The following is a 13,229-nucleotide window of genomic DNA, read 5'->3' as shown; positions in this document are numbered from 1 at the left end:
TTCCGAGGTCCCTTAGCGCCATGGAGGATTTAACACCTGCTTTTAGCAGGTGTTAAAATCCATGGCGCTAAGGGACCTTGTTGTTAATTACGCCACCGTAATTTACGGTGGCGTAATTAATGCCTTCCCCACTCCCATTATGCCCTATGGGCAAAAATGGGAATGGGGAAGGGTAAATGGGGATTGGGGACTTACCGCCCCGCCAACCTCGGAATGGGGCGGTAAGTCCGCCAACCACCATGGCGTAAACGTAGTTTACGCCATGGTGGTAAAGGTACGACCAGGCGGTAATTACCGTCTGGGTCGTAATGAGGCCCATTGTCATAATACGAACATTCTGGTCAGGATGACTAACTACTGTATTGGTTTTACATAATATGCATGTATTTACATACTAGCTAAAAGATGAGGTATCTTAGTGCTGGCGTGTACAGTATTATGCTGGTTATGCATTTCATTATTGCAATTCATTTCTCTTAGCAGCATAGTTTCATACATTAATATACATCACACTTTCAGGACTGAATTCTAATGTTAGGATTTTTGTTTACTCATATGTTGTACGTTACACTAATATCCTTACATTATTCTACATAAAATAAGCAGCTTATTCAGATAGCGAGCAGTTAAACCCTTTGGTTTTCTTCTACAAAGGTACGAACAATGGAGCGCACTTAAGGGTTACTTCTAACCGTTTGATCCTGTTTTAAGGAGCATTGGGCAGGGTATTCTTTATGGCCAGGGTCTGCTGGGTGGGGGCAGGTTTATAGAGATGAATGACTTCTGTGCTGGCCCCTGTGCTGGGCCGTGTCAGGGTCAGTGAAGTAAGATGGAAGACAGAAGATACAGTGTAAAGTTTGTTGCATTCGCATGGCTAGTCTCAGGAGAACCGAACAACTGCAAAGACGGCAGAGGGGAGGAGGTGGGGGAGTAGCTTGCTCACTGTGCACGTCTGACTGGGAGAGCTACAGGCCTACATCTTAATTTCACATCTGTCCTGCCATTACAAAATGCAGTCTGTAGCTCCCAAAATGGATTCTCGTTCAGCCCTGGTTTTATGTTGCCATAAGGGGGGTTACAGTTCCTGGGGGTATCCCTCATGGGTGCTCTGGGGCCGAAGCCCTGGAACCAAAGCAGCCACCACTGGGCTCACCCAGGGAGTGCAAGAATGGGGGGGAGGGTGTTCAAGACCCTCTCCTCCCACACACCATCTGATTCACAGCGATAAGTAAAGCTTCTGTTTTTTTTATCGGCAGTCACACTCACCCAGACCCAATCATCTTCACTTATGCACCCTCTAGATTTGGAAGGCAGGCTGCAGGCTTCATTACATCACTCCGGCATTGGCACACACTCACCAAAGCTCACTTTGTTTGAAAATTGTAGGCCAACACCTGAGTCTGTATCTCGCAGCACTTCAGCAGATGTAGGTGCTATTTGCCTTCATCTTTATACAACAAACTCACACTGACCTGTTGTAGCTGCTACATACTAGGCTGGGCACAGCATAGGGCCAGCAGGGCACCACCACAGTGTCCACTCCTAGGACTGGTTCCTCCGGCTCCGTCCTTGCCACCGGCCTGCTGCGGGCCCTCATTCTGTCAGTCTTCGTCTAAGGGATTGACTGAGCTTGCGGCTGTCTCAGGGTGGCTTGGTGGCGATGGCCTGCATGGCAATAGCGCCGGTAGCAGGCTGTGCAGACAGGCTGCCAGCAGGGCCGCCCCAGAACTCCTCCTGTTCTGACCCGGACAGAAGAACATTCGCCGAAGCCGATGGCACATGCAGTGCTTGCAAGCAATGCGCAGGTGCGCGTCCTGTGGGAGGCCCTGCGCACAGCACAGTGCCTCCCACCACACCCATGCCCACATGCCTTCACCAGCCTCACCGCGTGGCGGCGGTGCCTGCAGCCTGCCGCAGACAGTCAGTCACTGCTGACTGAGTGTTGCGGCACAGAGAATGAGGGATAGCAGCCGGATGGGGGAATAGTTAATGTATTAAAAGAAAATATATTACAAAAAAGTGCTTATTGCTGCCGTCTCTGTGTAAAAAGATGGAGATTTTTGGCATCTTCTGTCTAATTTATCCCCCTTCTCTTGATGCACCTCCAAAGCTTGTCTCATTTCATCATGAGAGGCACAGTTATTGGATGGTGCGAGCAAAGTTTTTGAGCCCCGCCCCTCGACTCCGATGTCAAAGACTTTGGGCCTCATTATGGGTCGGGCGCTCCGGAATTAACAGTGGTGGTAAACCCGCCGCCACTGTTAATTCCAGACCGCCCGATCCCGAGTCCTGCAGGCGGGAGGTGATCTTCCCGCCAGGTCTGACCTGATGGGTTGAACACCTCCTGCCTGCAGGCGGACGTGGAAACACCAGCACCATCACGAGATGGTTCCAGTGTTTCCACTTCCCCATTCCCATTGAGTCAGTAGGACTCAATGGCAATGGGGATTAACACCATTCCGCCTCCTTGACTCCCGGAACACCGGGGCTGTAATGCCCTGGTAATTCCGGGAGTCACGGAGGCGGAATGGTAATACGAGTCCGGCGGTAACCAGGCGGTTTTACCGCCGCAGTTACCGCCTGACTCGTAATGAGGTCCTTTGTCTTTCACTACACTATTAAAAAAAAGATGTAATTATCGAACCGTTAACCTTTTAACTTTTCTAGCGGCTTTTTGTTCCTGCAAGGGAATATTTATACTGAGGACACTCCCCCCTTCTCCTGGTGACAAAGGTAAAGGTAACTCTGTTCTCGCCATTTTTGAACAGATGTTCAGCAATTGTTTTAACAGAGGGCTTCGAAAGACTGCATAGTGCATAGTGCATACATACTTTGAAATAAAAGCTGTATAACTTGCTATGCTCGCTTCTACAGAGCCACTTGCTGCTATGTTGAGACTTCAGATGAATACGTCAATGGGTTTTTGGAAAACTTGACAAAATTTGGGGCCGCAGCCACTGGATCTGCCGAACTGCCAAACTGCCCGTAGCACTTCTGTAGCACTTCATGGAAGTGTGCGCGCAGAAGCGTGGCACTGTCTTTTTAAATAGTACACCAAGTGATTTAGGCGTGGTCTCTCACAAACGCTGTATTAAGCCGTCTTGGGAGTGCCAGTAGTACTTAGAGCACCTGCTGCCAAACTGCCTGAAGCACTTCAGTGGCACTTCGCGGAAGCGCACGCATAGAAGAGCAGCACCGTTTGTTTAAATAGTACACCAGGTGATTGAGGCATGTTCTCTCACAAACACTGTATTAAGCCATCTCGGGAGTGCCGGTAGAATTTAGATAATATCTGCTTCCAGTTCTACAGGTTCTGCTTCCAGGCGCTTAGCCTAGGACTCCATCCCATGTTCAGAACTGCAGGTGCCACTTTCAGGATGCAAACTACACAAACCAGCTCCGCTCTCAGAACAGTGCCCAGGGGTAAAAAAGCTATGTGTTACCCCACATTTGGAACCAACTTTCAGGATCCAAACTACACAAACCAGCTCCGCTCTCAGAGCAGCGGCCAGGGTAAAGAAGCTGTGTGTTACACCACATTTGGAACCATTTTTCAGGGTATCGCTCCGAATTAACACGGTATAAAACAACTTAACCAGCTAGTATTACAAAACTAGCATCACATCCCCAAAAACAAAATGAAAGGGTAAATAAACCCATACAAATCAATGAATATATGAACATGAAACATGAGCAAATCTCCATTAAAAATCAATACAAAAGGAACCACACAAGGGTGTAAGATGATTTCATTTAGATGCAGCGAGGGAAGGCAAGGACGTCCAAACAAGGGTGTGAGAGAGACGAGCACCCACCTAAAAGCAAAAGGAGGGTGTACTTTAAAAGCACAAATTCATCTTAACCTTTTCTGGCAAAAATGCATATTGGAAAAAAACACATAACTCCTAAAAGACCTTCATTGTGCGATATGTCCCTGCAACTTAAACATGGCTTTGCGTAGCATAAAATAACACAGTGTAGCATAGGACCCCTAGATAGAAAGCAAGCAGACTGCGCCATTTAAACCTTTCCTCGAGTCAAAGTGCTCTTTCCTTTCACTACAAAGTGCAAACTCCTTCCTACAGCAGGAAACATATGGGCACTTTTTGACAACTGGGAATTTTCAACCATTTGAACAAATGATGGTTTACATAATAAGGGAATATTTGTTTGTTTTGTGTTTTGTATAGTGCCAACATGCCCGCTTACATTTGCTTGCTAGTGCTTTGAGACACTGCAGCGTATTGCAAAATCTGGCATCAAAAATGAACACATTAATAAAATAAAAATGCACTGTTCAGAAAGCTGTACCATGCACCTCCTGCCACTGTGAGGGGGGAAGGGTGTTTGTGTCTAATAGTGAGTCATGGAAGTAACCTGCACATTAGATCACACCATAATCCAGGATGAACTGAGGGTGAGTGGCCATGACCCAGAATAGCAAGCTATACCCAAGGATTACCCCGGATGTTGGAATGAGCCGCATACACCAACAGAAACAATTATGCAGCATAAGAACCCATTGGTCCATGCATGAAATAGGGTGAGGTAATGCACCTCTTTAACATCCCACATGCTGCACTGGTTCTCTAGTATCATTAAACCATCAAAAACGTTTTGTTCATGTAAAAAACGTTTGTTCATGAAGGGACTACAATGCCCATAAGTCACTGGGAGCCGGGGCTTAACAGTTCTGTCCACCAACAGTAACAATCATGGTGCAGCAGCATTTATTGTTTCATGCACTTAATAGGGTGAGGTAATGCATCCTTCACGCTGCATTGCTTTTCCAGGATTATCAAACAAACACTATTTGGTTCACGAAAAAGAAAAAAGAAATAAAGAAAAAAAATGTTTTGCTCACGGAGGGACTACATTGCCCAGAAGCCACTGGGAACTGGGGCTCAATAGTCCTTTCACCATGTTGATGGCATATTTAAGGAAGCCACGCCCAGAAACCAGCGCAGAATTTGTAGTGTGTGCAGGACAAGAGAGAAAGAACCCACAGTAAGTAAAATGTGCCTGTGTGTTTGAGTGTTTAAATCCACACAGTTTGTTTGAGGTTTTGAAGAGAGAGAGAGCGCGAGGGTAAACTCGACCCTTTCAATTGTATTTCTGCTGACAATCAGCTTGCACAGAGCATGTTAATAGATGCTGGATGTGTCTGACTTTCCCCTTTTCACTCGTACAGAGGCGTTTGATCAGCTATTGAGCCCAGCCAAGGTAGCAGAGGTGTGTTTTCCATCAGCATTAGAAGCTGTTTGGCAGTCACTGTGCACGCTGACCCATTATTCTTAGGGTCAGAAAAGCCTAATATGAGAGTGGGGTCATTATAGACCTCCAGCATGATTGAACAAAGGGTCATAAGGGGAATTTTAATCTGTTTCCTCCACATAACTCCATGTGGGGATAGTCAGGGAAGTGAGACAGCAGAATTAACTAAACCTTAACAAAACCTTGACAATGTTCTGAGCCAGTTACATATATGAGCATGACGTTTCGCTCCATGTATCCTTTCAGGAATATTGAACTGGAATCACCGCGCAGTGAGAAAAAACAGCATGATTGAACAAAGTTTCATAAGGGGAATTTTAATCTGTTTCCTCCATATAACTCCATGTGGGGTGGGGCAGAGAAGTGAGACAGCAGCATTAACAAAACTTTGACAACATTCTGAGCCAGTTACATATATGAGCATGACGTTTCGCTCCATGTATCCTTTCAGGAATAGTGAACTGGAATCACTGCGCAGTGAGAAAAAACTGGGGTACCAGACCAGAAAATATCTGGACTCGGCCACATGAGGTGAGGCGAATTGATAGGTTTTGATTACATCCAGTGCTGCCCAGATGAATATATTTGAGTATTGAGTCTCTGGGCCTCATCCCGAGTTGGGCGGTAACGCCGGCGCTATTAGCGCCGGCGCTAATAGCCCTACCGCCCAACCCCCCGGTGCTATTAGCGGCGGATCACGGGTTTGGCGGAAGGGTTATTGCCCATTCCCCATTGGGCCCATTTGGGAATTCCTCATTCCCCATTGGGCCCAATGGGGAAAATTTGCGCTATTACCGCCGGCGGATTTCCTGCCGACGGTAATCGCGCTGAAAAACAGTAATTTTGCAGCGGATTTCCCCCCAGCTCAGAGCTGGGGGGAAATCCGCCAAAGCCATGATCTGGCAGACCCTTAAATGCGGCGGTAATGCCGCTACCGCCGCATTTAAGGGTTACCGCCAGACTCGTGATGAGGCCCTCTGTGTTGCATTTCAGGCGATAACAGGGATTTTTCCTCTTTGGATTTATTGACTGAAGACGCAAGACACCCCCATACCTGAATCTTTTGATCAGGTAAGACAGTGTGTCCATACCATATATACTATGGTGTATTATTCATAGGGCAGGCTTACTAAGATGCTTTGTCCTCCTCTTACGGTGCAGTATAGGCGCAGAGTTATCTAGCACTACTGCAGGATTTAGTCCATCGTTGACATGCATCTCCATTATGTCACATGGAGGTGAGTGCCAATCTCTATGCACATAAACTGAGATATACACACAAGATATATCTGTGTGTAAACAAAAAAGAGTTCGGAATTCTGATGTTATGCACATTGTTTGTAAATTGAGGTTTGATGACATCCTCCACCTTTTGACATTTCGGAGTAGTTGCAACAGAACCATTCGTCTCCTGAAGAAGTTCACTTACATTTACTGGCTTGAATTAGGGGCATATTGGGACTACCAAAACATATGTTGAGTTACAGCAAATAAGTAGGACTCTTTTTGTTTTGTGTATTAACACTTATTGTAATCACCAAGAGGTGTTGACATTTATGTTAATATATTGGTTCTAGGTGGTCCAAGGACCCCAAGTGTGGAATATTGACATGTATAGTGAGAGTGTGAATGAACGATGGAATGAATGGTGGTGTTTAAATGTGGATGTTGAGAACAATAAATATTTGAGTAAATTGCTTATAAATAAATATATATATATTTTGACAAGACCTGGTATCGTTTAAATGTGTACAGATGTTCTGATCTCATTTCGGCCAGGTTCATTTTTGTTGTTCCATTGGGACTGCGCCAGGGCATTAGGGCCCAGAGGAGGACTGATACCTTTAAAGACCTCTCTGCAGACTGGTCACCTGCATTGCCCTGAAGACACTTTTAAGGAACACAATGGAAAGGGATACACATCTATGCAATGCGATGTGATATGTTATATGAGACATCATTTATATGTATATAGTTAACCAAATCAATGGTACTAACTTGATCCATCTCGGAATAATGAAAATCAAAGTGGACCTGTTGGGATTCGAACCTCTGACTAGGAAATCAAATGCAGATCCTCATAGGGAATGCTTTAGTCCACTGAGCCACACACACACAGAGGCGAAAGAGTATTTTAGTTGCCAGCCATATTGTGACTACTGTGATACCTTAAGGTGGCACAATTGCGGTCACCATATGCCAGATTTACACTCAGTAGAACTCACATGTGCCAGTGACCTGACTTCATATGCCAGTGTAGCTTCGTACGGACAGGTCCTGCCATCCTATGCCACTTACATCCTCAGATACCAGGTACAGCCATGGTATGACCAGCCAAGCCCTATATTCCAGGTGCTGCCTCCTACGTGTGGTTGCTGAGCTCCCGTGCCAAGTGTAAACTCATATTCCAGCTATAGCCATACTATGGAAGGTTCAGTCTCGTACCTTTAAGGCCCTTACTTACATCCTTACATTGAGAAACTGCACACAAGATGCTTTGGTTCTTACTGCTGTAGCCTGACCCCATTTGCGTGGAACAAAAGGGCGCCCCAGGGCTGCTGCATCCCATGCGGGCTCAGACTACCAGCTGCACAGACATGCACTTCCTTTCTATGGTAGCCCCACCTTATTTTCGTTGACCACTTCCTGCTCTTGTCACATCAGACGTATGCATTGTTCCTACAGTTTTTCTCTTAACCCCTTGTGAAACCAAGCAAATCATTTAAAATTCCGGCAGCCTGGTTTGGATACTAACCGTTTGAAATGAGTGGTCATTAATACCTTGCCGCAATGTCAGTAACTCGCTTTCCATGGCCATTTTATTTGTACTGTGCATTGATGAAATATCCTGGACGCGTCCCAGACTCTTTCCCAATCATACAGGATTAGAGTGACTTTTTGAATTAAGAAGGTGGACCACGCAGAGGTGTCTCTCACTGAACATGATGCCACGCCATGTTTAGAGATTCAACTTGCACCATATAAGGAAAGTGTGGAACTTGGCTAGTCCCTCTATGCCTGGAACTTGGCTAGTCCCTCTATGCCTGGAACTTAGCTGTCCCTCTATGCCTGGAACTTGGCTAGTCCCTCTATGCCTGGAACTTGGCTAGTCCCTCTATGCCTGGAACTTGGATAGTCCCTCTATGCCTGTAACTTGGATAGTCCCTCTCTTGCCTGGAACTTGGCTAGTCCCTCTATGCCTGGAACTTGGCTAGTCCCTCTATGCCTGGAACTTGGCTAGTCCCTCTATGCCTTTCGTGAGGGCTAACACAATAACCATGTCCACAGATACCTCCACTCTCACTGCAGGAGCCTGTGGGGGAGGTTGTGTGGTATGTTTATCTGTGGGCAGGGTCAAGGGGTAACACTAGTTGTAAGCATATGCATTTGAGTTGTCAGGTGGTTGACCTGTCTGGAGTGTGGAGGGTTTTAAGTGACGCATCCGAGGAGTGGGCGATGGAGTACATGCTGCCTGGGTGAAGTTAAGTACTTTAATTCTGGCAGGGCCTTTGCAGGTGTCTTCTGTGACCTGTCTGAGACTGCACCCACTCGAGGGGGAACAGGACGCCGTACCAATCTGGGCAGGAGGCCTCCCCGTGCAGAAACCAGAACCAACCCTATTCCAGGAGCAGGAAGTAGGAGCTGTGGGTGCCCAGTCCCTGAAACCCCCTCAGGTGCCTGGAATGGAAACACTGTTCCGCCTTCTGTCACACAATGCCTCACAGTACCTTTTCTTGGCAGACTATTCTCTTTTGTATGCTAGGCCCGAAAGTACAACAATGTATCGAGAGGGGCGGTTCACTAGTAAAATAAAATTGCTGTTAATAGGAGATGGGCTATACCCGGAGTTCTTACCTTATTCAAATGGACACAGATCCCAAGGTGGATTTTATATGGATCGTAACAATGAGCCCTCTTTATTTATTAAAAAAAACAACACTTAACATCTTATTAGACATTCCTATCCTCTTTTATTCTAATTCCCTTTCCAAAATTCCCCTGGTGTGAGTTCCTTCCTTAAGAATGGATCTGCTCCATCAGCCCACCTTCCCTTGGTCGGGTCACAGGGAGACCCCTTGGGTAGTACTGACTCAACAGACACCCTGTCTAATATGCGGTACAACTCACTGATGCGTGAGGCCAGAGGACGGCCTCCATGGGTAGTCCAACCCACTGAGTGGCCTCAGGCAGGCTGCTACCTTCTTTTGATACTGCTCTTCACCTCCTGGGCCGCATGGGATGTTCTGCCTCCGAATGCTTTTCTGCTGGGCCTTCCTCGCTGGCCCCAGGAGGAGGGCCATCAAGGGGCACAGCCAGGTTACCTGGTTCAGGCTGCCCCCAAAAGTGGGCAGCCCACACCAGACTGGGCAGCTCTTCAGGCCGGGCAGCACTGCGCATACTGCCTGGACTCTTCAAAGGGTGTGTCCGTCCAGTCTAGCTCCCATGCGGGTTGACATGTGTCACAGCGCTGTGAATGCCCAGGCTACTCTGGGCATGACGCCCAGGCTCATGGTTACTAAACCAGGTCACCTCCCACATGTGGTTTGACATGTAAGTGTCCTTAGACCCTGGGAGGCTGCTTAAGGCTGCGGCCTGCCCCAGGGAGTTGTTTGCTTTTCTATCTCTGCTTCTCTCCTTCTCATTCTACTCTTGTTCTTCCTCTTTTCTTCTCAACTCTCCTCTAACTGTTCTGTAACACTTTTGTCCCTTTTTCAAAACCCTTGTATTCCTTTATTTCCTGTCCAGCTGATTCTTGGGCAGGGGAGTTCTGTCCCTTTGTTTTTGTTGTATCTTTTTCTCTGCAACATTCAATTCAGCCCACAAAGGGGGGGGAGACTGGATGAACAAATCTACAACACTGAAACACACACAATACATAAATTAAAGAATTGTAAATTGTATTGAAACTGCTGGTGACTGTGTCTCTATTCCCGGGTTTCTCTTAGGGGCCAGGTATGTAGCTCTTTCTAACTGGACCCTATTTTAGCCATGGGCTACACTGAGAATGTATGCGCTCACCTGCAGCTAGCCTTAGATAGTAGGTTTTACCAATCACTCGTGAGAAAACATGTCTTTTAGGGATGTCAAGGTTCGGATGGGGGAACCCATGGGAGGTTAAGATAGGAAAGCCCATTAATGAACCCTGCCCGCACACCGACCACAGCAACAGTTATTGATTTCTCTAGAACTAAAGCCCTTTGAACTATCATTCAGAGTCTGGGAGTTTGTAGTACCATCAGTGACACTTCACAGAGGTTTGCAAGACCCCACCTGTCCTTCTCACTGTTGTGATATTGACATCTCAAAGTTACAGTATGTTTTGTGAACCCAAGGGGTTTGGGGTATGGGAATATCCTAGCTGGACAGGAAGGGGGAATCAGACAAACCTGGAAGAGGATTAAGGTATTTTTTGTAATGGATTGGTTGATGCGAGCAGGGTAAAGATGTGCTTTGCATATTGATCTTTGGTACTTCAGTAAGTTGTGTGAAGGCATTGTGAAGTAGAACACAGACAACAGATTCAAAATTCAAACCAAAACGTTGTATTAACTTAAATGTCAGGATGGAACAAGGCCTAACTTGCCCTATGCTAAGGTGGTATTTGCTTACCTAAATTAAACTAAGGAAAGTCTGAGTCAAAGAGTTCAACTAAAGAGTCTGTCTGCATTCAAAACCTACACTTTCCGTAACAACTAATCTATACAATGTGTAGGGATGTCAGCCACCAAAATAAACAGTGCCTCTTCCAGCTCGCAGCTTCCTTTCAGCTCCCTTCCCCAAGTATGAAACGGTTTTAGCAAAAGTGTCAAAGTTATCTCTCTTGAAGTGAGAATAATGTAGTTTTCACCAGTGCTCTGGGGTCCCTTCCCCAAGTTTCAAGTAACACAAATCCAAGTACCAATGAATCTTGAGACTTCATCCTCTAGTCATTAAAGGATTCAAGTCTTGCGCCCCCTTCCACAAGAGTGAAGTTCAGCAACACTAACATTATCTTTTGTCTCTGTAAAGGCTATGCCACTCATGAGCCTTCTCTTTATAGTTGATGTATCGGGTATAAATTGTTATTACACTCAAAAGCAACTTCAAAGTCTTAATTAGTTCTCCTTTAAAGGTAATTCTCTGTGATATGCAGTTTTTGGCTTCACTTGGAATTTGAAATTCAACGTAGAGTTCAACACTTAATAGTCTTACTTGTTTGTAATGTTTTGTTTTACTTCTGAATTTAACATGTAATAGATTTTGCACTTTGGCGAAGATTCCACTCAGTTTGGTATTCAATAAATGTTAAATTGTACTTGTTAAGGTTTTGTTCAGTTTAGGATTCACTGCACACAGATTATTGTTATGTAACTTCGATGTTGCACTCACAACACACTTGCTGTTCAGTCCGCGGTATAAAACTTCTTCATTCACTTCAAAATTAAATGTCCAATGCTCAGAGACTTTAGAGAAAGTGTTTTCTCTCCCAGGCGACTACTCTAATCCAATGTATCCCTCTAAGAAATTTCAAACACCTGCATGCTGGGTTTCACCTTTACTAGAAACTCACTGGTTGTGTTTAAGGTCTTCCCAGCAACACAGATCGCTCGGCCCTCTGTTTTCCACATCAGGGTTGCAGTTCCTTCCCCTCAGGCACTCCTGTGTCACTGCCTGAACACAGGGGCACAAGCACTTTCAATTCCATGAAAAGGAACAACTTCTCTGCACGGCTCCCTTACCAGCACTTGATCTGCTCCACAGGGCTTCAGCTCTCACGCCGCGTTTCCATAGGTTGTCTACCTCGGCTGACCGCAGCATCTCAGCATGCCTCTTCATCACGGTTCCCTGCTGCTTCTCTTGGCCTCTCTGCTGCTTTAACTCTGCCTCGGTTTCCACCTTCCTTCTCACACCTTAAATTGGGCTCCTTTTATACATCTGCAGTCCTTTGACAGGCAGCAGGTGTGAATGTTCAATTAGCCCTGCCTGCCCACAATGAAAGCGACATGCTGACCCTTACAACAACTCTCAGCAGGCATCTTCCTTGTCCCAGTACATGAGGGGTAAAAAAGCATAGTCTTCATTGCTCTTAGTTTCTTCTTCTTCATCCCAATACTATCAATTGTCATGTGTAAAGGAATAAGGGGAACTGACTCACAATAACCCATGATGGTTGGGGAAGGGTTGGGTTGGATGTCACTAAGGAGCGGGGGACACATGTCTCGCCCAAGTGCACCCCACTCCCGGTTCCCAAGGATCCTCCACCCAGGTAATCATGCCTCGCTTCTCCGCCCCAAGGGCTGGATCCAATAGTGATGGCCATTCCCTGGCCATCTGTGCAGAGGATCCAATGGGGCATAGGAGTGAACTTGAGGCTACCAGCCCTTTAAGACAAGGTAGTAATACCCTTGAGATGGATGGGGATGCAGACATTACTCAAACATCAATAATAGAAACGACTCAGGGAGTTGGAAAAAGGATAACTGTTTTAATAACAATTATCTAAAACAGGGAGTACAACGGACATCAACAGATTTTTTTTTTAAAAGCATTCTTTTATAGCAAAAAATTGTCATTGATGATGTGAACCTACATATTACTAACGTCATCCTGCGTGGCAAACTACAAAAACCTAGTGGCAATTGTGATAGGATCTTAAGGAACCTTTAAGTATACGATCTATACTAGTCTAAGAGAGTGAAGAAAAGTGATAGGTTTCTTAACATCAGGTGGGGCGACTAAGCCCTCCCCTTAAACAGGTCACTAAGAATGTCACTAAATACATGACTTCCCATTGGTTACACAAACTATAGGACCCTTAATCACACAGCCCCATACCATTGGTTGGCACTCTAACCTCCGTCAGTACTTTTCCACCTATGTTAGCAGCATGCAGACTGGACTTCCAGATGCCGGTGAGCTAGTCTTTAACCATAGCTTCCCACCAATTAGCATATCCATCTATCATCACCTCAGTG

Source organism: Ambystoma mexicanum, chromosome 2p, assembly GCF_040938575.1.
Source record: "Ambystoma mexicanum isolate Mex_15411 chromosome 2p, UKY_AmexF1_1, whole genome shotgun sequence".
In the NCBI taxonomy this organism is placed as follows: domain Eukaryota; kingdom Metazoa; phylum Chordata; class Amphibia; order Caudata; family Ambystomatidae; genus Ambystoma; species Ambystoma mexicanum.
Note: the sequence above shows the minus strand (reverse complement) of the source record.